Below are 23,781 nucleotides of genomic sequence, written 5' to 3' on the forward strand. Positions count from 1 at the left end.
GAATGTTCAGCAACATGCACAGACAATTTTTCTTCATGTTAGCAAGGGAACAACAAAAGCCTTTGCCTTTTTATTTTTTAATCTTTGTAAAAAGTTATGTATTTGCCTTTAGTTCCTGTCTATCTCTCTCAGATTACTCCTTGCATTCTCTTAGTGCACCCTTTCAGCTGACAAACATTCATTTTCAAATTGTATTTTGGGAAAAATACTGAGTGTTTGAAGGCCCACAATACATCAATGGTCAGATCATCTCAGGCTGCCTACTGGAAAATGCACAAAGCTGGCAAACAGATGGGCTGACCAGTTCGCTGGATGAAGCACTGGCATTTCGGCTCTGGGTTCACAGTTTGAGTCCAACCTGAAGCAGTAAGCAAAACGAATTTGGTGATCTGATTTCAGCTGCTCTTGCACAAAGCCATTATGCATATTTCAGTAGAGGTTTGACTATTTACTCTATTAGCTTCTGCTTTGAAGAGGGCAACTTTAGTTCACATGCAGCTTGGATGCTCCTAGGGACCTGATGAAGGAGATTCCTACATGCTGCAGGCTGATCATAGCAGTGCGAGAGGAGCTTGTGCTGCTAACGGCGTGCTGAACCTCGCCAGAAGGCATGGAAACAGCAATGTTTTAATGCTTATCAATACATGAATGGATATTTCCCAGAGTATTAACCAGCACTGCAGAGATGTATGCTGAAGTGTGTAATATGCGCACAATGCAAAGAGCGAGTGAAAGCCCTTTGTAACTGTTCAAAGGAGAGCAGGAGGAAAAAAAATGAAGAGAAACAAATCCAAATCCTTCCAAACTGAACTTAAGTGTTAAACATGACCTTTGGATTTAAGAACCACAAATTTTCACAGGAAGTTGAAAACACACCGAATGGGGGAACTAAAGAACAGCAGGAACAGATGCCATTATTTGGCACACAGTAGGGAGAGAAGCACAGAAAAGGCAGTCTCTGCAGAAGACGTTTTCCTTTAACTCTCTTTGTTTTCTCTTGGGGAGATAAGGTTAGGCACTGCATGAGATTTTCTCCGTGCATCAAAAAGGCTTGGGGGGGATGAAGGGGAAGTTTAAAAATATTTTAAGAACCTGCTCATAAAAATGTTCAGTTATCTGTTTTACAGCACAGGGTGGCTTGGTTTGTGATGAGGGGAAAACACTGAACAGAGAGCCCAAGAGGAATTTCTTTAGATTAATTGTAACAGCCACTTGCTACCAGGGAAGGAAGAACCTGGGAAAGGGAACAACTAGTTTGTGGTTTTGGTCATTAGAGGTGTATACTCAGGGAGAAAGTGCAGCTTTTGAGGGGCAGGGGGGATGAGTGCAATGCCTGGTGGCTGAGTTCATCCCAGCTGCTGTGGCTCAGCACTGGGCTGCAAGAAACACTGTGGAATGGGGACAGGAAAATGTCATTTTCTTCCCCACCAGGGACTCAGCCTTGAACACAAATAGATGAGTCATCCATTGTAGGTTCATTCAGCAATTAAGGCAAAAATGAAAATCTCACCTTGAGCTTCCTTGGGACTGTTCCATCCTTTGAATGGTGCGAGTGTGTCCTGAAGTGCTGCTTTGGATGCTGCGAGCTGAGCAAGCACATTGCACCACTACCACATGTCCACTGCATCAAAAGAAGGTTTATTAACTGATTTTCATTTCTGTTTCTGAGCTAGCAGAAATTTGCAGACTTGACACGAATGTAGTCAGTAGTATCACCAAGATGGGTAGAGGAATCATTCAAAGATTCACTGTTCACAACCTTTCGTAAAACCTAGTCCACTTTGTGATCCTTGGTTTACATGTTAGAGGTTGAATACTTATGCTAGGGGGCTGATGACCTTCCTTGTAGTGTTCTCTGCTCAGGGATGGTGGGATCAAAGAATCACTAATTAGTGGTATCTCTTTGGGGGGAAAGAGGGAGAGATTATTACTATGCTTTCACTCCTGAAGATAACATTTATGTGTAGTGGTAGCCTATCTTTGCCAACACTTACTTTCAGTATACAAATTAAAGTTTAATGACCTTATAAGCATTCCTAGTTCAAAACAAAGCACTAGGAAGTGAAGATAAGTTGCAAGGAATAGGGGCAAGGAAAAAAAAAAGGATTATTGTGAAAGTTAAAAAGCATCAATCAAATTGTGTATCAGTTCATTAACAAGACTCCTCATTTTCTCAGTTCCTGAAGGCTCATATGTGATTCCAGTGGCCTTACCAGCAAGGACTCAGGTGTTTAATACTGGACTCCCTTTTTTTGTTGGGGTTACAACTGACATGGAATGTCACAGCAAGATCAAGCAATGGGACAAATTTATAAAATAGCAAAGGATCAGGCAAACCCTACGTCAGAAAGGAACAAACTAAGAGTCACAACATTTTTGAGTGCATTTCCTCTGGCCTTATCATATTTATTTGAGATAACACTCTTTACTAATATTATACTTTATATTTTACTAAGTTTTACTCTGAACAAAACTGTCTTCCATGGGTGCAGGTGCAATGATGCAAGTCTCAAATGAGCCTGCCGAAGGTACACAAGCAAAACAGCTTTGAGTATGCAGATTGGGTAAATACAGGTTTCCCTATCCCTTTACGGAGATAATTGGCAAATGGAAATATATGATTTGTACTTTGAAGCTGTGAAGAATGTAAGTGCTTATATTTAGGCATGCACAGCCCTATTCAAATTAATGATGTTACTTGCTTAAATTTTTAGACCATCACTAAAATGATCTGCAGAATACATGATGCAAAGTGAGTCAAAAACTGTACGGAGTCCTTGCACACTCTGCCCTACAGCATTTATTTCCTTCCTCTAAAGGCGTTAAATCCTGTAAGTATTTCTATACATACAGCTAACTTTTACATGGCCTTTCAAATGCAGCTCAGTTTTTTACCACCTTTTTGTGAGCTTATGGCTTCTAACTTAGGAGTGGTTCAGGTGTGGTAAAAGCCCAAGTGGTATGTGTATACAGAGAGCAATACCCATACGAGATGCTTAATGCTAGGTAATACAGGCATAACCTGAATTGAAAGCTTTTAAGGTAATTTGCACACGTCCCCTTCTTTATGTATATGCATAGTCCATTGGGTGTGATTTGCACGACAGTCTTTTTACACCTTTGGCAATGTGAAGAAGCGCTAATATAGGCTTTAATGTCATAGACACGGTATTATAAAGTTGCTATAAATGTAAATAATTCTTTCTCTTTCCAAGCTCACTGGTTTAGTGGTATATAGCAGAGAGAGAAGCAAAAATATATAGTGAGTAAAAGTATTTGTACACCTAACAATTTGCAGAAGAGGACCTTGAACAAGCATGTTTCCCTTTTTTAGGCAAAACTCATTCCACAACTGAAAATGCAAGTGAAACAAGTTAAGCCCTTTTATTCTTTGTAAAAATATTTTTGGCAGCAGTTTGTCATTTCATAGATTTGCTCCAAGTCAAAACTGTTTGAGAATAAGAAATGTTGGAGGCTTCTTGTGTTTAATATGGACTGTTGCCTTTTGTCATTTAAGGAAAAAAAATGAAATGGCAATGGAAGCTATTTTGCTAATGTTTTTATCTATTCTGTGACTGACATCAATAATACATAACAGTTCCATTGACATTGCATCCTGTCCAATGGACCCACTGACCTGATTCAATGTCAGCTGAAATGCCTCGTACATCATAAACATACATGAATTCTCACAGATCCATTATCTTCCCGCCTGGTCCAGGAGTGCCAGGGATCGTATGCTAAGCCAACAGGAGTTTGCATTCTTTTTCTTCAGTTTGTGTTTCCTTTCACACTGTGAAGGAGCAACTTCATAGTCTGTAGAATGTAGCTATGTAACTGGAAGACCCCTACACATTTATGAATACATGAATGATAATGATGTCAATAGTCATCCAGATACTACGCTGATAAGAGTGTGGTATAAAAACCCAGATAAATACCTCATACCTTGTCAGGAGAGCCTGCAAACATGATATGTCATTCTGTCTTATTGTGCAAGAATATATGAATCGTAACATTCTATTAACATTGCATAAAGTCTGCAGTAGTTGCAGACTGAACCCAATGCCAATACCACTTTTATAAAACTATGGATATTTAGCATTTGCCCCTGCTGTGATTTCATTGCCACTAAAAGCAAAGAAAACACAAATGCAAAGTATTCCAAGATTTTCAGTTGGTCCCTCTTAACAGTACACTGTGACAGTGTATATTTGTTTTACTGCTGAGCCTGTTTAGCAGTCAAACTGTAGGAAATTGAATATACACTTACTGTATAAAAATGATATGCTTGGTTAGTGATACTTTAGAAGAAATAAGTGCATCAATCATAGAATAGCAGGTTGTCAAGGTTTTATATGTAGGAAAAACACAGAACAAAGAATGTAATGCATGTTGGGCACATTTTTACAAAAGTTTCATGCCAAAGTTAATTTACAATAAACTCTTCCCTCCCTTTCTCCTCCCAAATTCTTCTAAAAGAACGTTCAAGGAAAACTGAGCAAGCTATCATGCTTTCTGTTCTGACGTGTGTAATTACAAGATCATCCTCATTGTGGATTTTCTGTTTGGTTGATTTAAGAAAAAAATTAGGTGCATACTCTTAATGCTGTTCTGCCATTCAAACTCAGCAGGGTAATTTTCCTCATAAGTTAATGGGAAGAAGACAACTTAATAATTAGCATGGTTTAGACAGGGCCAGATCCTCCACAAGGAGCAGTGCCTGCCGTCAGAGCTTGCTTTGGAGGCTGAGCAGTTCTCTGCCCTGAACAGAGGGCTTGGAGGGATGTGTTGCAGCACTCCCAGGCACCGTTTTTGTTCAGGGGTTCTCCTGGGCGTGCTGGTCATGCTCAATTTCCCATCACAGCCCTCTGAGATGTGCAGACCTGACACACAATCTGCACAATGCACCAGCTCTCCTGACAGCATGTGAAAACCTACAGATTAAAACTGCCATGATAATAGGCTGTTGCTCTAGACTGTGGCATCGCCCTACCTGATCCAGACCCAAAAGCATGAAACCAAGCCTGCCTCTGCCCAAATGTGAAGTCAAGCTCTCCATTAGGATATGGCGCAATACTTCAGCTGGTAAAGAGGTTCCTGGATTTCCAGCTCAGCAGCTGTTCTGTCACCGTTTCTTCTTCAAGGCATCCGTTCACCCTCCCATGTGTGTGACTCCCTTCATTACGTGGATTTATGCTACAGACATATGGCTCTAGTTAATCTGGCAATAGCTCTCACTCCCTTCTAAGAGATCTGTTACAGAGAGATAACCATACTTTGTAATAAAATATAACACCAAGACAGAAAATACCCTTTTATTTCAGCAACGAAGACATCTTTTGAAGTTTACCTTAAATATCCGTGGTACCAATACAACCATCCTAAATATCAAAACAATTGCAGTTCATTCTTGTTACTGGACAACATAAACTCACAGTTCTTTGAACTTCTATCCCTAAATCCTTATTAAAATGTTACATTGGCCTGCCTGTGCAACCTGTGCTCTCTGCTGGGGAGGACCAAGGCAAATAAACATTGTTTAGTCTATCTCAAAACTATTGAAATGTGTAAGTACTTGCTAAGGCCTCATCATCCCGGTATTTACCATGCATTAAGCTGCCCGTTTGTGTCACCACTTGTCAGCAGTGGCATAACAGCTAGAAAATTTGGATGTTTCCTTTCCTCTCTGAGAATGAGGAGAGGAGTAGATAGACTCAACCAATTTCTTCTACTGGGGAAAAAAAAAAAAAAAAAGTAAACCCCTGTGAATTTTATCCAGACTTCTGTTTGAACAGAGATGGCAATATGGATGTGATTGCAAACACCTCTGTGATCCCTGGGATCCATGAGCAAGGGCATGGCAAAGCAAGAGTCCATTTGTCATCCCAGCATCACTTCAACTTTTGGTACATCTTACTTATGACTTCCTTTAACCTGAGCTGTTCCTGGGGAAATGTCAAGACTGTTTCAAGGACAACTGTCCCCTCCAAACCCCTAATTTCTGGGGAGACCCATGCATGATTCACAGTGATGACATCCTCACAACATGTTTTTATTCCCTCAACTTTACCCATCTGGCTACATTTGTAGAATGGAGTGAAGGCACAGTAAAATTGCTTTATCAGTTTGGCTTTCAAGCGTTAAGCAGTTTAGTAACATAGAGGTTTACAAAATCTATTTTATTTAATATATTGTTGCCTAGAGAAAATAATATTCTTAACTGAAACATATGGACATCTTTGTGTGTGTTTTGGCATAGTAATTTCTGGCTAGTCTCCACATTAATCTCATTTTTGTCACTTTTGCTACTTTTAGAACCCTTTAATTTTCCTTTAAATTAAACAACCAACCAACCACCACCACCACCCCCAATTATTTTGGGGGTATCTGTATCTGTACAGGTATAGACAAGCTTGTGCTGCATAAAGATGTAAGAAAGATATTAGTAAAAGCCCAAATTATCAGTTCTGTGTGCCGGTGGGAACTGAACTCTGTATCTGGATGTATTCCTTTACCTCAAAGGGCAAGGTGCAAATGATTGAAATTGAGATGTCTTCCTCAGCATAATTTTTAAGTGTTTTCATGTGTTTCCAAAATACGTGCATCCAGTGATATACCTATTGGCTATTCCCCTACCCATCACCTCTTAGAAGGTACGTGCTCTTGAGGGTTTTAGTATTCTCTCATCATCTGTTCTTTGGCCCTCTTTATGGATTTCCTTCTGGATCATTACATAACAAATGACCCAGAACACCTATGCAAAGTGATGCAGAAATGTGTGTGTATATGTATATATTAGACCTTTAACACCACCGTGGACTCTACTCCACCTGAGGACTTCTGTGACCCAAACCCAACACTCCTACCCACTGTGAAAGGGAATCATGACTTTATAACTCTGTTGAAGACTGTGTCTAGATAAAGATTTTCACCTTTTTACAGTGAAGTTAATATTGCCAGTATATTCTCTAATACTATGCAGCCTACTTCCAGCCTCTTGTGATCTCCCAGAGAGCGCTTTGTTATGTTGTAAACTGATTTTGCAAAGCTGCAAAACCTTGTGCACTCAAAAATTTCTGGACACTAGCCAGATTCCTTTCAATAATCCCAGCTGAGGCACCACCAGCTGAAGACCCTGGAGCTTGTTAGCCTTTTCTGAAAAAATCTTCATAGCTTGGGAAATAAGTCTATGTAAAGCTGACGAGTTCTTTCTGACATTATGAATGTTATGAATATACATCATGGATGTATCTACCATCAAACCTCATTGATAACCTACTCAAATGATGGCTGCACTGGAGACAGACCAGGAAAAGGGAAAAAAAAACTCTTAGTGCCAAGCTGCTATCCAGGCAATGCAGTGATCACTTGTTGACGCTCACCAAGAAAGTCAAACTAGAAGATAAGAGCTCTCTGCATTTCCATTTTAGAGGACCATCTTCTATCTAAACACAGGAAGACCATATGATGAATATCCTAAGGAAGGTGAGTTTGCATAGCTGCATGGAAATCAGTCTTTTCAAGTGTCCTACAAAGCATGTGTTGGATTTAAATGACTGCCTGGAAGATTTGGTTCTATATTTTAACTATCTCTTTTCAACAATGAGATACTATGCCAAGTGCAACTTCTGGGAGAAGAGGTTCTGCAATCCCTTAGAGCCTCAAAAGCCAGTTTTGGGGTTTCAGGAAACGTCACTGGGAAGTACCAGCTGCAGGAAGGGGCTCAGAGGAGGAGTCTATACCAAGGAAGTGTTCCAGTGGGACTGTACTGCAACCTAATTATACCAGAGGAATCTTAGAGGTATATACATCCAGGGATGGGATCCCGACACTGCATCCTGATGGATTTTGAGCAGAGGGACAAAGATCAAGCTGTGAGACTCTCCCCTGCTCCTCAGTGAGCAGTCCCCTGGATGAACAGTGCTGGCGTCGACGAGTATGAGACCAGAGGAAAGCAGAGGTGCTGGAGGGGAAGTTAAACCAATGAATGCTGAAAAAGTTGCTTAAAATATGAAGTATTAAGAGCGAGTCGTATAATATATGGCACTTTTCATCCTGGGACAAGAGGGGATGATTCACAAGTGATATTGAAATCAGTCTGCAGTACAGGCGCTTGTCAGGTGGAAAGCAGCATTTTTCTTGTTAATGGAAGAAACATATTGTGTTCAAACACTTCACATTTAACCCCTGTTCTTACAAAAAGTGCCCTGGGATTTGTAGTGAGCATGAGGAGAAAATAAGGCTCCAGTCACTGGGAACTTGAACAAAGATATCCAAATAAGAGAGCTCAGCTTATCGGTCTAAAAAGCTGGAAAGGTTCAGGTAACTTTGTCTAGATTCAGACATCCTTTTTTCAGGTCTTCTAGCTATTTCTGATGTGATCTATTACAATTTGCTTGTTTTTTGTCTTTCTGTAGAGATAGGTCACTATTCGGACACTTTTTTATCAGAGCAGATGTGATAAAAACAGGAGTGGAGCAAGGAAACACCTACACAGAAAATGTTTTGACACTGCAAAAGGTTGGTATAGAATAAAAGACAGGGCAAGCACTGGGTCTCTGCTAAGAACTGGTATAAGGTATTGGCCATCAAGTACTTCACACCATCTGAGCCAATCTCCCATCATCAGTTCACTGGCTGCTGTACAACTTCTGAGTCAGCCCTGGTACTGAACAGTGCCATAGAGGTAGTCAAAGGCAATACAATAATAGTGTAAAAGTTGCAGGAGGTGAATGCAATGCTGCAAATGCTATTGATGGCATTGTTTATTTATTTAGTAGACAATTTAGAATAAGGATTTGTCTGTCACCATCACGTCAGCCATCAGTTCAGCGCTGCCCTAGGCAATGAGTTTGCTGTTACTAATTTTAGTTTGTTTTGTCATCGTTCAGTTTGGATAATTTTCGAGGTTCATTTAGTTGCTGTTAATAAAAAAGAAAGAAATACTGAGTTCTGGTGAGGGAGGGTGCTCAGAAATTCACCCCTCAAATCAGAGTCCCTGCATTTCTAGCTAGTGACATGAGAGTGAGTGAGCTATTTCTGTCAGAGGCAGGAAAAGCAACGTGGCTTCGCTTCGTGATGCTTTCTCCTAGGGGACCAACATCACAGCCACGTTCTGCATCCTGCATGGCCTTCACGGTGCCTTCAGACTGAGCACTTCCAATGCAGAGCGCTGAAGGGTTCGTACTTCAGAGGAAGAGAATGAGAAAATACACTGGAGGTACTCAAAATAATGATTTAAGTGGGTTGCTGGTTCTGCATGTGGTCTCTAAATGTCATTATTCATGCTAATTGGGTATCAAACTGGAAAAAAAGTTGTTGCCTTCCCTCATGTTGTGATTGAGCTGTGGAACTCACTTCCATGGGAAAGAGAATTTTCTGAAATTCAAAAGGACTCTAGCTGTCACGTCTTTATTTATTCACGCGTTAGTTAGAGCCAAATGGACACAGATAGCTAAGCTGACACAAGAGGTCAGTTCCAGCTTTCAGTGGCTTCAGGGCACAAATTATTCACCTGCCAAAGAGATATTTTCCTCTTTCCAAGCACCTTGCCTCTATTGTCACCACTTTGCAGTTATTAAGTGACTCTAAATCCCTGTGCTGCCCCTCATGTTGCCTTCAATGGAGGTGTAAACAGATATATCCACTATACAAATGATAAATGAGTGAGGCACTGAAGTTAAGCCACTGACCAATGGATACACTTTAAGTCAAAAACGGTTGAAAAAGGACTGCAGGAATTTGAATGCTGGTCTCTTTTTTTTTTTCTTTTTTTTTACATCACTGGCATTATCAAAGTTTTCTCTCTACAAAATGTCCATAGATGAGAGTTTGCAAAATAAGGTAATTTTGTTTTTGCAAAATACACCTGGTAGAAGTCCCTGATAACATCATGCAAGGATCCCAGGATAGCTCTGAACAAGCAGGTTCTTCTAGTAAGTTAGAGCAGCATCTGCAGCATCAGTGCAGCATCCAGGAAGCTAGCCAAAGTGGATTGCCATGCTGAGATGGCTGTGCTGCTTCCAGGGCTTCGGGGACACCAGTGCCAGGACTTTGCAGCAGTGCATTGTGCTCTGCGGATGCACCCAAATCTCCAGTGATCTGCAGCCAGGAGCTCCCAGCAGCACCAGCACGATGTGTGCATGGGAAGGGCAGCACATCTTCTGTGCTTGCAGGGCTACAGTTTTAATTACATTGAGGAGTCTTGCCTTTGTTTCATGCCAATGATTCATTGCACACAAGCTTTTAGACAAGAGAGAGCCAGCTGACAGTGCAGTCTGCAGAGTTTTTCTTTGCTCCTCTGAATGATCCGGTTCTACATTTATGCAGCTCTCCTCACCAGCTCCCCGTTCAGGACAATCAGAAAAAACATTGGGACAGCAGGAAAATCGAAAGCAAACCAGGCTGGAACTGTTGAGAGTTGGCAGTGCTCTACAGTCAAGCTGGAAGCCTCTCCTGTGCAGCAATTTTACACCTCTGAGTTGCCTTACAATCGTTTAAAAGCCACTGAGAGATGGCCTTTGAACTGCCAGGTCCCAGAAGCCAGAAAGGTTCATTTCCTCCTCCTCATTGAGCAGAGATGGGGACCACAGGAGGTGCTGCATTGTACAGCAATCAGACATTTGTCACAGTCTGAGATGGAAATCCTATCCGGTATAATTATTGTATATTAAAATAGATGAAATTTTGATATGGAAGTATAGAAAGTTGTACATTACATTAGCCAGAGAACAGGATATTCATCTTTACTTTAATTTGTAGACTTCATAACTTTGTTTGCATTCACTACAAGATAACTACTGTACATTCCTGAAAAATGACATCTTGCTTGAAAAGACTTAAAAGCCACAGTGCTGATAATTTTCCTGTGGATCAGGGAGGACAGATCTCTCTGTGGTTTCACTGACATGGACCAAGGCTTGCCTTTATCATTTTCAACTAAACTGTAATGCTGTCATGGCTGCACATTAAAGGAAGTTTCTCATGATAAACTATTTTACTCAGTCATATGAAACTCGATTTATTCTCCTGGACCAAACATAAAAAGGGCAAAAACTTCATTTGGGGAGCTTCTTTGGTAGTAAATGCAGACATAGCAAATGTTTTAGAAATACGTATATTATATACGTATAAGTTTATTAAGTTTTTATCTGTTATTGCTCACCTCATCTCAAAGTCTTTGGAAGCTGCTTGTGGGATTATACTTTGAGAGCTGAGAAACTGAACGCAGGGCTCTGTGTAATATGTGCCGAGGAACGCAATGATGTACAGTCATTGATTACTGTGAACAGTGAAGGGCAGAGAACTTCTCCAAGGGCTTTGACAGTAAAGTGAATGATGTGTGTGCAGCTGACTGCTTTCTGGATGGTGCTACAGCATTCATTTTAAATAATAAAATCTTAATGAAATTACATATGGAAAAAGTTGGAAAAGTCTCTCTGATACTGTGCTAGCTGAAGTTACCTAAGTTACCTAAGATGACCACCTTTGTAAGTGCCAATGCAGGGAATATAAACTTGTATTAAAGGTCCCTGTAGGTCCAGCTGACAAAAGTGTTACAAATCCCTGTGGCTAAAAGCTGAAATTTCACAAATTCAGAGAAGTAATAAAACTTTTAAGATCAAGAGTCTTTCCAAACTCATGACCTACTCTTGCAGTCTGCTCTGTGGTTAAGGCAGATTTTCAGACCTGCTACACCCAAAAATAAATGTAATTTCCTGTTTGGTTTACGTTTGCACTTACAAACTTTTGCAATTAGGAGTTCAAGAGAAGTGGGCTTTTCACTTAAAAAAAAAAAAAAATTATTTGTAACCAATGAAATTCCTTAGTGTGCAAGTTGCACCTTCGCTATGCCATCAGCACTGATTTAGGAGTCTGCATTGCACAAACTTTAAACATTTTAACTGATTAAAAAAAAAGAAAAAAAGCTCAGCAACCTTTAACTCATGCTATAATAGTTTAAAAAAGCATTATCTGAAGTACCAGGGAAAATGAAAACCAATAACCAGATAGAATCATTACTCTACATTTATTCTACAAGATTTAAATTCCAGTATTAAAAAAAAAAAAAAGGCAGATATTTATATTTTTGTTGTTGTTTTTCTTTCTTACCCTGGACATATGGCACCTAAAACTGTGCACAGACCTCTTGTAAAAACAGTGTGAGTTAAGCACAGAGCATTGCATAGACGTAGTTTTTTAACTGTGAATTTCTTTGCTCCGGTACCAGAGGGTCAAAGTCAAGTTTTAGGTGTTAACCAAACATAGGATACATTTGGTTGTTTTGCCATCAATTTTTAACACATAAAAAAACCTTGATGACTCTTAAATAATTAATTACTTTTAAGCAGTGTCAAAACCGTCTTCAGATTTCTGCTGGTCCTTGTGCCTCAGCCCAAGCCCTGCTCCAGGCTCTCGCTTGCCACTGGCTGATTTGTGCAGGGTGCCAGGATGGGCGCTCCCCCCGCCAAAAGTTTTCAGTGACGACAAATCATAACAGGTTTGGAAATGGATCGATTTGCAAGGCCTGTTGCCAGAGGTCAAATTTGCAATTGCATGGAAATGTTAAGGTGCAATTGCTTCAGGCTTTAATGAACTCCAAAAAGAAATATGCGGGCCTGTAAAGCTCATCCATTAGATCCTGACCTACAAATGGCAAGGAATAACAGCAATGCAACCAAGAGATGTGCTGACTAAGGGAATTGTGGTGATACAATTAGTTTTACATGTTTTGGCATTTAATCCTGATGTCTAGGCAAAGGAGGCCTCAGCACATGGAAATCACAGATAACAGCAGGCAAGGGGGTTCTGACGATGTGCAGATTGTCTCCTGCTCTTCCCTGCCCCTTGCAGCACCAGCACCTTCACTCCTCCAGCTGTGGGTGAGAAGCACAGGGCTGCCTACCCCAAAAGGTGACTTGCCCCAGCCCTGGGGACAAGCAGCAGATGAGAGCTCCCCTGGCCAAGGGAATGGGGACAGAACAGTGTCTTGTCTTGACACTCCCACCTTCCGATATCAGGGAGCACCAAAAATAGGAGCAACTTGGGGAGCTGTGAAAAGATCCTGTAAAACAGGCCAAGCACAAAGAGAAGGTAACGACACCCCAAATTAACTTGCAGGTGTTTTTAAAGGGATGGTGGGATGAAAGCTTATTTTGTTTATGGGGTAGGTGTTTATTGTATAATTAATATGCACCCTTCTTTTCACCATAAAATTTCTCTCTTTGCCTAGAGCCCTGATATTTGAACGTTGAAGGGGTGTTACCAGAGACGGGACAGAAACACACAGCCTGGCGTGAACACGTGTGGGTTGCTGGAGGCTGGAGGTGAGTGCCTGCTCTCAGCATCTCGGCTCAGCTCCCCCCCTCTAACATGACCAACTTCCCAGCACCCTGAGAGCCCAGAAGCCCAGGTCCCAGCACACCAATGCAACCGACCTCACCTCATTGCGCTGGAAAATGGTCGCCTTCCCTCCACGCTGCTTTGTGAGGCCCACGCCCCCATGTGCTGAAGAGAAGTTGGGGAGGGGTCTGGAGTACTTCAGTGCCAGGTACAAAACAAACAAACAGGCAAATAAATAAATAAATTCTGTTCTCATTTGGCACAAACCTCCTAGCAACATAAATAATCAAAACCTGATTAACAAACCAGTCAGTTTAAAATGAAAATAATGATCTTCCTTTGCCTTCCTGCTCCCATCAGGATGATCGCAAAAGGTTATCCGTTTTCATAAATCAATTAGATCCAACAAGCTGGCTTATTTGCCAAGCAAGTAGAAGCCAACCACACCGCTCTCTAACCCTCTGGGCTGATTTTTGCCTTTCACACACAGCTCCTAGGCCAGGCTGCCCACAATCTGTGTGCGGCCCCAGGCCTGCACCTCTCCCCCAGCCCAGCTGCCCCCAGCCTTTCAGGGAGCCCTAACGCTGGAGCAGGGGGACCTGCCGTCGAGGGCACATGTTTTTGTCAACTGGCAGCAGCTTCCTGGGTTGGTCTCGCCCCCAAGGGCACTATCCACCAGGGCACAGTGAGGGCAAGGAGCTGGGCCTTGCCTCACCCAGCGACCCTGCCCCTCAGGTGGCTGAATTCATCGTGTCTGTTGGCCCAGGGCAGGGAGAGTAGCTGGGGAGCCAAGAGAAAGAAAGGAAGGACTTTATCTTTTAGAGGACTTTTCCTCTTTAGAGAGCTCTGCTTTGAGTCTTGGTACAAATGAACACAGCTCTGTTTATTTGTAACATGGTATGTTGCAGTGGATTTTTTCCTCTTTTCTGCCTTGCGTTTTTTTATGCAAGGGCCAGGTCATTGCTTCTGAACCTCTCTCTCAAGAAATGACACTTAAAGTGCAAATGAAGCTAATGACAAGAGACAATATTTTAATGTTAATTATATATTTCATGTGTCTTAGTTCATCAGAGCAATATTGCTCTTTTATGTATTACATGAAAGCAGAGTTTTAGCTTGGAGGAAAACAGGGAACACAGTCGGTCATGGAAGCAGTATTCTTGGTTTTGTAATTATTAAAATTATTGTTACATTTAGGAAATCCAGGAAACTTTGAAAGGAAGATGCTTAATGATAATAATGGAGCTACTGCTCTATAGGAAGCTCTGGCAAAGGCTTTACATCTTTTTCCTCCTACATGAGCTGGCATAGTAAATGCTGCAGTCTCCCAAGCTCTTGCTAAGAGAGCAGACTTGGCTTATCTGCAGGATGGTATTGATATATCATGCAGATATTGGGTCTTTCTGTACCTGGACTCTCCCCTCCTTCCCTTCCTATGACATATTATTATTTTTTGAATAGTTATGTTAAACCAATGACGTGAGCTGCTAATGCCGTACATCCTGGTGAGGTGGCCTAATGATGATGTTCCCCAGAACTAGGTACATAATGTGCAGTGTTTTCTGTGAATGTTTGCATTCCTTGTGGCATGGTTTCTGTTCCCTTCGCTTTCTTTCACTGGCTATTTGAGAAGTTGCATTTCACTGCCAGAAAGTATTTACACAAAGCAAATTTCCAAGTAGTGCACATATTCAAAGAAAATGAAATCTAAGGCCCTGCCATGGCAATGAGCTCCTGCCAGAAAGACCTCATGCGCAGAGGGGCAGAAGGTCCCTGCCTCAGCCAGATCCATGCTTACAGCCCACTGTGATGTCCTGGCTGCAGACTTGTGCCAATACAGTTATTTTAAGTTTTTGCTTGGTTGGTTGGTTGGTTTTTTAAAGAGGAGAAAAAAAAAAAAAAAAACTGTTGGGATTCCCCCACCAGTTGTGCTTCAGCAGAGCTTGCTTTTGTGACCACCCTGGGTTAAAAAAAAAAAAAAAAGGGCAAAAAAAAATTAGAAACAATACTTATAACCAACAACAGGGCATTTCAAAGTAATCTCATAGATATTCTGGAACAAGAATCATTTTTTTATTTAGCAGTTGGTGTGGGTGCCCACACCTAACAAGAACAGCAGTGTAAAAATGTAGTTAAGCCTTCTATTTTTGTACACAGCTAGTATTAAAATAAAAGTGTTAGATCTGTGCTTTCTTTATATTGTGTAGAGAGCAAAGACACAACAGAGGGTGAATTCATTGAATAAAGTAGTACTACAGATGATCTGCTTGGCTTGGAACATCCTTGCTACTTTCATTTTCACAGTGTTTAATTACACTTTTTTCTCTTTTTTTAAACATCATGTATCCTGGAGGAAAATCAAATTTATATATAAGACTTTCACATAAAACACTGAAGTTTAAGTGTGGAGGCTTCTTAACAATGCCGACTCAAAAGTAATACCAATATCAGAGCTGAACATTTCACCTCCATGGGCGGGGATTGCGTGGGGAGGTGGGGGGTCCCAGGGGCTGATGGTGGAATATGCTCAATGCAAAGCCATCCACGTTCCTGCCACCACTCCAACTCGGCTCTGTGGCTGGGGGCTCCTGCTGGCTGAGGACTGGGATTGCTGTGATGCCTGATCATGAGTGAAATGGATCTCGCATTACATGACCAGCCCAGCCTCACCGGGGATGGGTGGCATCGTCTCCAGGATACCCTGGGCCTGGTTCTTTCCCACCTCTCAGTGTGCGTTAGCATTGGGGGTGACATGCCAAACAGATGGCAGAAGGAGGATTTATTTCTTTTAATAAGGGGGAAAATAATCTTGTAACCCAATATTAAATGCATGCACATATAAGATAGACACATGTGCTCGCACACCCCAGCAACAGCAGCCCTGATCCTGTAGCTGTTTGCTTACATAAAGGAATAAAATTTGTGTGCTGGGGGTTCGTTAAAATACATTAACAATTGCAAATGTTCTGCCCGAATAAAAGCTGTTTGCCTTATTGCTTCAGGGTTTCTGCACTTTGGGGACATATGATGGGCAAATCAAATACGCTGATAGAGGGCTATCAGTGTGGTACGTTATATTTAACTAAAATAAACGGGCAGATACAGACACTTCTGCTCTGCTATAAAAAGACTGCATATGCTCAATGCAGGTTTTCTTAAGGTAAGGGACAGAGCTTAGGAAGCTCTAAGGCAGCTAGATTTGCCCATATGGGAAGGCGGTCTTTCACTGATGATTTTGCAGACAGAAATTGCCCATCTGCACTGTTTGCAGGTGTTTTGAATGATTATATTATTAGCTCTGTCTGTTCAACTTTGCTTTTTTTATGGTGGCTTTAGTATTGCAGTAAATAAAAAAAAAAGAAAAAGAAATATATAAGCAGCCATCTGGTTCCCAATTTTTGACTAACGCTCTTTGTCAAGAAAGAAAAAAGAATTCTCAGATATTATTTCCTATTTCTGAAGCACTGGCAAACAAGGAGAACAAACTCCAATTTCTTACCTGAATATAAAATGGGAACAGAATTTTCTTATTTTTTATCTTGCTCTGATTAATCCATTTAAAGGTAATTGTCTTTGTTTTGTTCTCATTTACACCTCTGTGAAGTCAGCAGAGCAGTTCTGGACTTGCACCACCCTTTTAAGGGTAGAATCTTCTCCTCTGAAATTAAGAAAGGAAAAAAGTGAAAGTAATCATTGCAAAACCATTTTTTTCCCCCTAAATGGACAACAAGGACAGCTGGAAAGTGGCCCTTTCCTGCTGAATTTTGCAGGCAGGATTCACATTTCTCACAGATATTTTTGCAAAGCTATGACAAAACTTTGCAAGAAATAAAGAACAAGCTATTTGCCATCTCAGCAGTAAGTTCTCAATTTTTAGACTGCATTTAGGTTTCTCTGAGCATAATATTTGATTATTGGCAATATGTTTCCATTTAAATATTTCATATAGTGCATAAAGGCCTTCTCTACTCTCAAGCATTCTGCAAGTATTAATGAAAGCAGTGAATTCGTAGATGTATCTGGTGCCTGAATACCTTTTGTTGCTAACTGTTTTAGAGCTGGATTGCAGCTTCATACAATCATTTAATGGTGCCTCTATATTAATGAAACCGGAATTATGGATCTAAATGTAGGTAGATTGTCAGCAAATCTTCCTTGCAGAGATGGTGGCAGGCCTCACAGAGCTGACCCAAATCCAAATGTTCTGAGTTCAAGGAAGCACAAGGACCTGCTTTTCTGCTTTCACTGTGAGGCTTCAGTGACTTCAGTGAAGCTATGTACTGACCCCAGCGGTCTTCCAATGAAACCAAACGATGCTGCCGAGGATTAGATGTGTGAGAAGGCCAGGCCATGCTTTGCCATTCTTTGTTTTGGTGCTGATCTTTCATAAGCAGGGTGTACTAGGTGCAACTCATGTAGGAGTGGGAAAGGAATGCGTTGGTCACGATCTCCTGAAACAGTTTGAGGATAAAAGCAGGGTAAAAGAATATACACAGCCATAATCTGACACTTGCAAGATTTGGAGATATCGGAGTCAAATACTTAACCTAATTCTTCCCAACAGAAGAGCACACATGGTCCAATCCACCCCAGCATGGTTTAATGACCTCACAAAGGTAGAAACAGACCATCGGAACAGGAACTCAGCAGAATGATGCTGGTTTTAAGGTTGATTAACATCATAAAATTCTCTTATACGTGCAGAGCACCACCACTTATCTTGCCATGGTAGTGCAGGAAGGGCCTCATTTTGTCAGATCTCTTTTTGCCCTGTCCAGATCATTGGCTCAAACCTACTAGTCTTTTCCCAGTCTGGGCAAAATATATGCATCACGTTGGTGGGGCCTGGATGTAGCATGAGGCAGGTGATCACCAACGTTTGGCTACAGGAGGTTTTATATGCATCCTTCACATTCCTGTTTTTTTCCATCCGGCTACGAAACTAAAACAACATGCTCATATAGCTCATTACTCTTCCATGCTCATGCCATTAATAATCCAGTAATCTGATCACTGTATCCGTAAATTAATAGAAGTCAGCATTCCTAAAAAGATTATACACTTTTGCATCAGCCACGTGAATAATGGTAACAGATACTAGCTCTTTTTCACACTAGGTACACAGGGTAGTGTAAGTATGGTTAGGATCTCACTTTAATTCTTAAGAGTTCTCTTAAGGTACCATTGCTAAGGCTGAGAAATCAGCATTTTTAGCAAACATTGTAATCCATACACCATTGGGAGACTATGTCAGCTGAATGGTGATACAGAAATGGGTAAGGTAAATGTCCATGAGTGAACTGTGGTCTGTTGTAGGTAATTCTCAGTGAGCTAAAAGGAAAGAAAACATTTAGAAACAACTCCTTCCATTTGTTTTTAGCATTCAGCAGCCTATTATACCTGTGTCTAGGCATGCCATCAGGACACCTTTGTTAAAGCAAACTTTTATTTTGTGTAGTAAGGACAACTCTCACGGCAGTGGAGCTCACTGAACAAAGCCAACAGAGCTTCAGCAACTTTGATTTGTGCTCCCGGTTTAATAACACGAGACACGGCAACCAGGCTGGTGTCCAGCACACATTCCTGCACTGTGCTTTGTACAGAAGTGAAGCTGGTCCCAAACCCAGAAAAACTGTAAGGCAGATGATCCCACTGGTACGGCGCCACCATTTCTAACCTGGTAGTGCTCTCCGATAGTTTCTGCTCTGCTGTCTGTGACTCTGGCATAAAAACCACAGCAGAACACAAGGCACAGGCACTTCAACAGCGAGGAACAGATCTGGACATCGTCACTTCTTTCATATTTCTCTCTGCCAGCTATGACTTGGGTATGGTGTTGTTCATCTTCCCTGCTATACAATAAGTGTAACTACACTTCCCGGACTCTCTGAAAGTTCTTCTAAGACCGCTGAGGAAGTCCAGAGAAGCGCTATTTTTTATTAGTAGTTGACACATCTGGGGAATGTTTTGGACTGTACTGGGATTATCCAGGGCAAAATGTAGTTCGTGGCTGCAGAGCCACGCAGGGTAGTCTTGACGTATGGATTTGTGTCCTTTGGATCCTGGGATCTGATGTGCTTTTGTTGCAGATTTTGTCTCACTGTTTTCATGTCCTAGTTGATCAGTATAAAATGACTAAAACCTGAGACATGGATTTATTTTTTAAGTAACGCAAATAATCATGTTGCTTATAATTGTTATTAGGGCTCCTTTGGGAATCTGTTGTTACAAGCACTCGACCCTTTTTCTCTCTCCTTTGGGGCTCCAGGCTATGTTGCAATTTATAAAGATACCAGACCTTAGGCTAAATCAATGTCCTTAGGGTTATGAGATGTTGCTAAATATCAAAACAAAATCCCAGTGTTCCAGTTCTTTAACTTCACTATGTTTAATTAGCCATTCCAATTAACCTTCCCTTTGTGTTTCCTCATGTTTAAAGGGTTATATTAAAAGTACTGTAGAATTAAAGCCATTTAAAATATGCTGAGTATATTTCAAGGCATTCAGAAAGCCTCTTACATGAAGCTGTCCTCATTTCAGTTTCGCTAATGACTGGTCACCAGGGGCATATTTTCAACTCTCTGCACCTAGGTTGCAAAAATTGTAACAATATACCTACATGTGCATCCAGGTCACAGCGTGTTCAGATGGGAAATCACTTTTGCAGATATTTTACCACTTTGCAAATGTCTGTGGACACAAAGGACGTATAAGTGAAGACATGAATTTGTGCTCTGAGAATTTAGACAATGCCAAGCATTTAGATGTTGGTTTTTTTTGCTCAGAGGCCTGACAGAAAGACAAACACCAAATCTATGTTGCTGAATTCGGGTTTCTTAGGTACTCCAGATAACTCCCAGACTTAGAGAATGCTGCAGTGTGAGGAACATGGAAAAAAACATGAGGAAGCACTATGGTTTTCTTGCCAACCAGATCCCAAGATATGATTCTTGCACTCTTATAGATGGACTAATAGTGCCGAGTTTAAAAGAAAAAAAAAAAAAGTGTTTAAACAGTAAGTTGGGAGAGCAGTAAATTATAAGCACTTTTCCTGGCACATCCCAAGCTCACACACACCTCATGCCAGGGACAGGCAATGTCAGGATTTGTTCAGTGACAATGACATAACACAAGGGTCTCCAAAACTGTTTCTGTAGTCTTTATGAACCTATGCATTTGTAAATATATGCTGATAGAACTTTGTGAGGTAGGAGAATAGTATTATGCCCGTTTTATTATGCCCAAGGGTGACTACGTTTTTTAGATTTATGTTATATTAGGCAGCTTTTCACTTATTATTCTCTGTGCCTGACTCTCTGGATGCATTTTATAAGCCATCAGGATTTAGTTCATGGCTATGGATTTTGTTAGGGGGGAGCAGGTACCTAAAAAATCCCCGACTTGCCTGGAGTCATTCTGGATGTCTGTGGCAGCACTGGGAATGGAAACCAGCCTCTGTATTTAATACCTGACCCTTCCCTACGTAACTTTATCTAGTACTTACTTTGAAAGATCTGATCATTTTAATTCATAGTTTTTTTTTTTTTTGTAGGAGGACGTGAATTTCTCAGGGTTGAATTATGATGACAAAACAGCATTTATTTTGCTATTTTCTACATTTGGAAGGAGTTGAGATATTTCTAAAACCAGGCTATGGTTATTTTAGTTAAATTTGTTCCATCAGGGAGCCTGTCTTTAGATTTTCCTTTGGTCTTTATAAAGGATAAAGAGGAAAAAAAAAAAAGAGATGTTTATTTTATTGAAGCTGTGATATGAGAGACTTTCACTTAAGGAATCTGTTGGAGTCTGTCTTTGTTTTCTAAGACAAGGCCAGTTAAAAATATATCATGTCTTGTGTTAAATAGTTTGATGGCATAAATTCAATGAGGACATTGTCTAGTGTCCTCACTGTACGAGTTGTAAGAGTTACAAAGGACACCAAGAAAAGCAAAGATCCATTTCCCTTTCCTTCTCCCCCTCCTCTGCTTTTCATTGGCAACAATAAAGTTCAACTGCAAGCCATGTGATTGTAATATAATCAAATAACCTGCTGGCGTCTCATAAAGAAGTACTGGTTGTTTAAACGACTATTCATAACAGACTTAGATGTTTCATAGCTGGTGATGGTTTAGGAATCAGATAACATCAAATCAGTTAAAGTATGGGCTTAAGCACTGTTGAAAATGTACAAAGAACAAAGCTAACAGCGTTGCTGGCAACTGACTAGTTTTCGTAGAGACAAAAACAACCAATGCATTTAGGATTTTTATCAAGCCTGCCTAGGAATCTCAATGGGAGCAGATATATAGGCATGTGTTAAGCACCACAGAAACTAGGGATACCAAAAGCCGAACAATATGCGACATTGAATATGTCTGGCTCTATTTTACATCATCCAGTCTCTAGTAAAATAGACTATACAGCAAAGGGGGACGGCTAAATATAAATCATTCTCTAACAGCTCTTCAGGGTGCATTGTTGGGGAAATACGTATTAACAATATGGTCAGTTTATTTTGTATATTGATTTTGAAGCCAGTGCAGGGAAAGAACATGGGCTGTGGCGCTGCCTTTGTGATGGTACTCCACCAGGCTACCTGGGAAGAGCCTGCCTTGGGCACAACCTCTCTGTAAGGTTTTCACCACAGCTGCTGCTGCTGCTTGAGCTTACTCCAGGACATATGTGCTATTTCTTGGAGAGACATTCCTACAGTAACACGGCATTCAGGAAAGCTCACATTCGAGATCAAGCCTCTCTGAGTATTTTGAGAAGTATTTTTAAGATTTGTTTATTTGCTACTGTACTGCTGATTTCCCGTTGAGCTCGTCTTAAGTGCGATGAGGACAGTGGTTACGAACTCGGTACTTAAAAGAGCGAATCTGGGGCAAAAAAAAGTATACATGTAACTGATCTTTGAAGATGAGTCGTTTTGTGTAATCAGCAAAGGTGCATTCGGAAAATTAGACAGTTGCCACTGAGAGTGAGAAATAAAACAACAACAACAATAAAAAATCCCTCCCTTTGCTTCAGGCTTTTAGATGCAGTGGATTAAGTTCACTGCTAATTAGACACAATTGTGAAGCACAATTATTTATGAACCTTCAATGGGCCGAATTCATGAAAGGAATAACGAATATATATTTTCCTTTTGTAGAATTTTAATGAAGAAATGGCATTACTATTCATTATTTATCCACTTTCAAATTGTAATGAATAGTCCTGCTGGCAAACACCAAATTTCTGTATTTACAGAAAGGCGGAACATGTGTAGATAATAACACAGTTCAGTATGTATGAAATGCTGTATTTCTATAAATATAGAAATAAAGGAATTATCACCAGGACTATTCATTAAATTTTGAAAGTAGTAAATAATAAATAGGAATAGCATTTATTCATTAAAATCCTCCAAACATAAAATATCAAGCCTGCCTTTCTTTCTTTCTTTCATAAATCCAATGCAATATTTCTCCAAGAAAGTTGGCTTTTATGATTATTTTGATTTTTGTTTTCCTTTTGACGTTGTTTCATATGCAGCCTTTATACTAAATAAATTTTAAATAACGTTAACCAGTGTATTTTCATTAATAGTTGAAATAACACATGATGCTGTAAAACAAAGATGATTTAGAGAGCCTGTCTCCCCTGGCTAAGGAAACCCTTTAGCACCGTTCTGACTATATATATCTGGGTTCTAAGGAAAAGAATTATGTTTATGTCCACCTTACTGAGTGGTATCGTGGAGACATTCACACACAAAGTCTTTTCCACAGTGTAGTTGAATATAAATGGAAATTGAGCCAGATGCGTCCCCTCCGTGGCAGGTCTGTGCAGTCTTCCTGCTGCCCTCCAGCCACACGCCGTGGGACCAGTGGCTCTCCCCGTTTGTCCTGCTGAAGCCTGCTGCTGTCCTCAGGTCCCTGCGGCCACAAGGTTACCGCTGGAGGTCTGATTCATAACACCCAACAAATGTCACTTAAAAGTACTCCTAGGATTTAATTATGCATTGTATAATTAATGTTCGGAAAGCTAAAATTTCAATACTATTTTAAGGTCATAAATAGTAATTAAACTCTTTGAACCTTAATAAGAGCATAGACATTGACCTTTTAAACTCCAGTGGAATACAGGATATTAGAAAAGGCCTTGCAGCTGAATTAATTGTGAACTGTCAGGTAAAGAAAGATGCCAAATATGATAGACAACAATATTTTGGCCTGGTATAAGCAAAGTTTACGGTCAGGTGATTCAAGTTTCTTGCACTTTGGGGCTTTTCTTATGCTGTTGAACAACAATAGATCTGTTATCAAAATTTGATCTGCTAGTAATGGAATACTTTTTCTCTTTAAAGCTAAAAATCTGAGGCTCTTATAAATCTCAAGAAGTTTAAGGCTAATACAGAAGAAATTTAATCTGTTAGTCATGACTTCTTTTATT

At 40.6% G+C, this 23,781-nt stretch overlaps 1 long non-coding RNA gene across 3 annotated transcripts; it reads right to left on the reverse strand.

Moving 5' to 3' along the window:
• Nucleotides 1-11,541: 11,541 nt before the first annotated feature.
• Nucleotides 11,542-18,389, reverse strand: LOC106039622 (uncharacterized). 3 transcript variants are annotated; one of them, XR_001209420.3, is made up of 4 exons: nt 17,892-18,389; nt 17,630-17,795; nt 16,844-17,002; nt 11,542-13,540 (listed from the first exon to the last, which is right to left on the reverse strand). It is a non-coding gene; the product is annotated as an uncharacterized lncRNA (long non-coding RNA). The 3 variants fall into 3 exon arrangements; XR_010834588.1 differs by having other exon boundaries at nt 11,542-12,878; nt 13,445-13,540; nt 17,630-18,389; XR_007166768.2 differs by having other exon boundaries at nt 17,630-18,389.
• Between the last annotated feature and the right edge of the window lie 5,392 nt (nt 18,390-23,781).

This window comes from Anser cygnoides, chromosome 12 (genome assembly GCF_040182565.1).
Source record: "Anser cygnoides isolate HZ-2024a breed goose chromosome 12, Taihu_goose_T2T_genome, whole genome shotgun sequence".
NCBI lineage: Eukaryota > Metazoa > Chordata > Aves > Anseriformes > Anatidae > Anser > Anser cygnoides.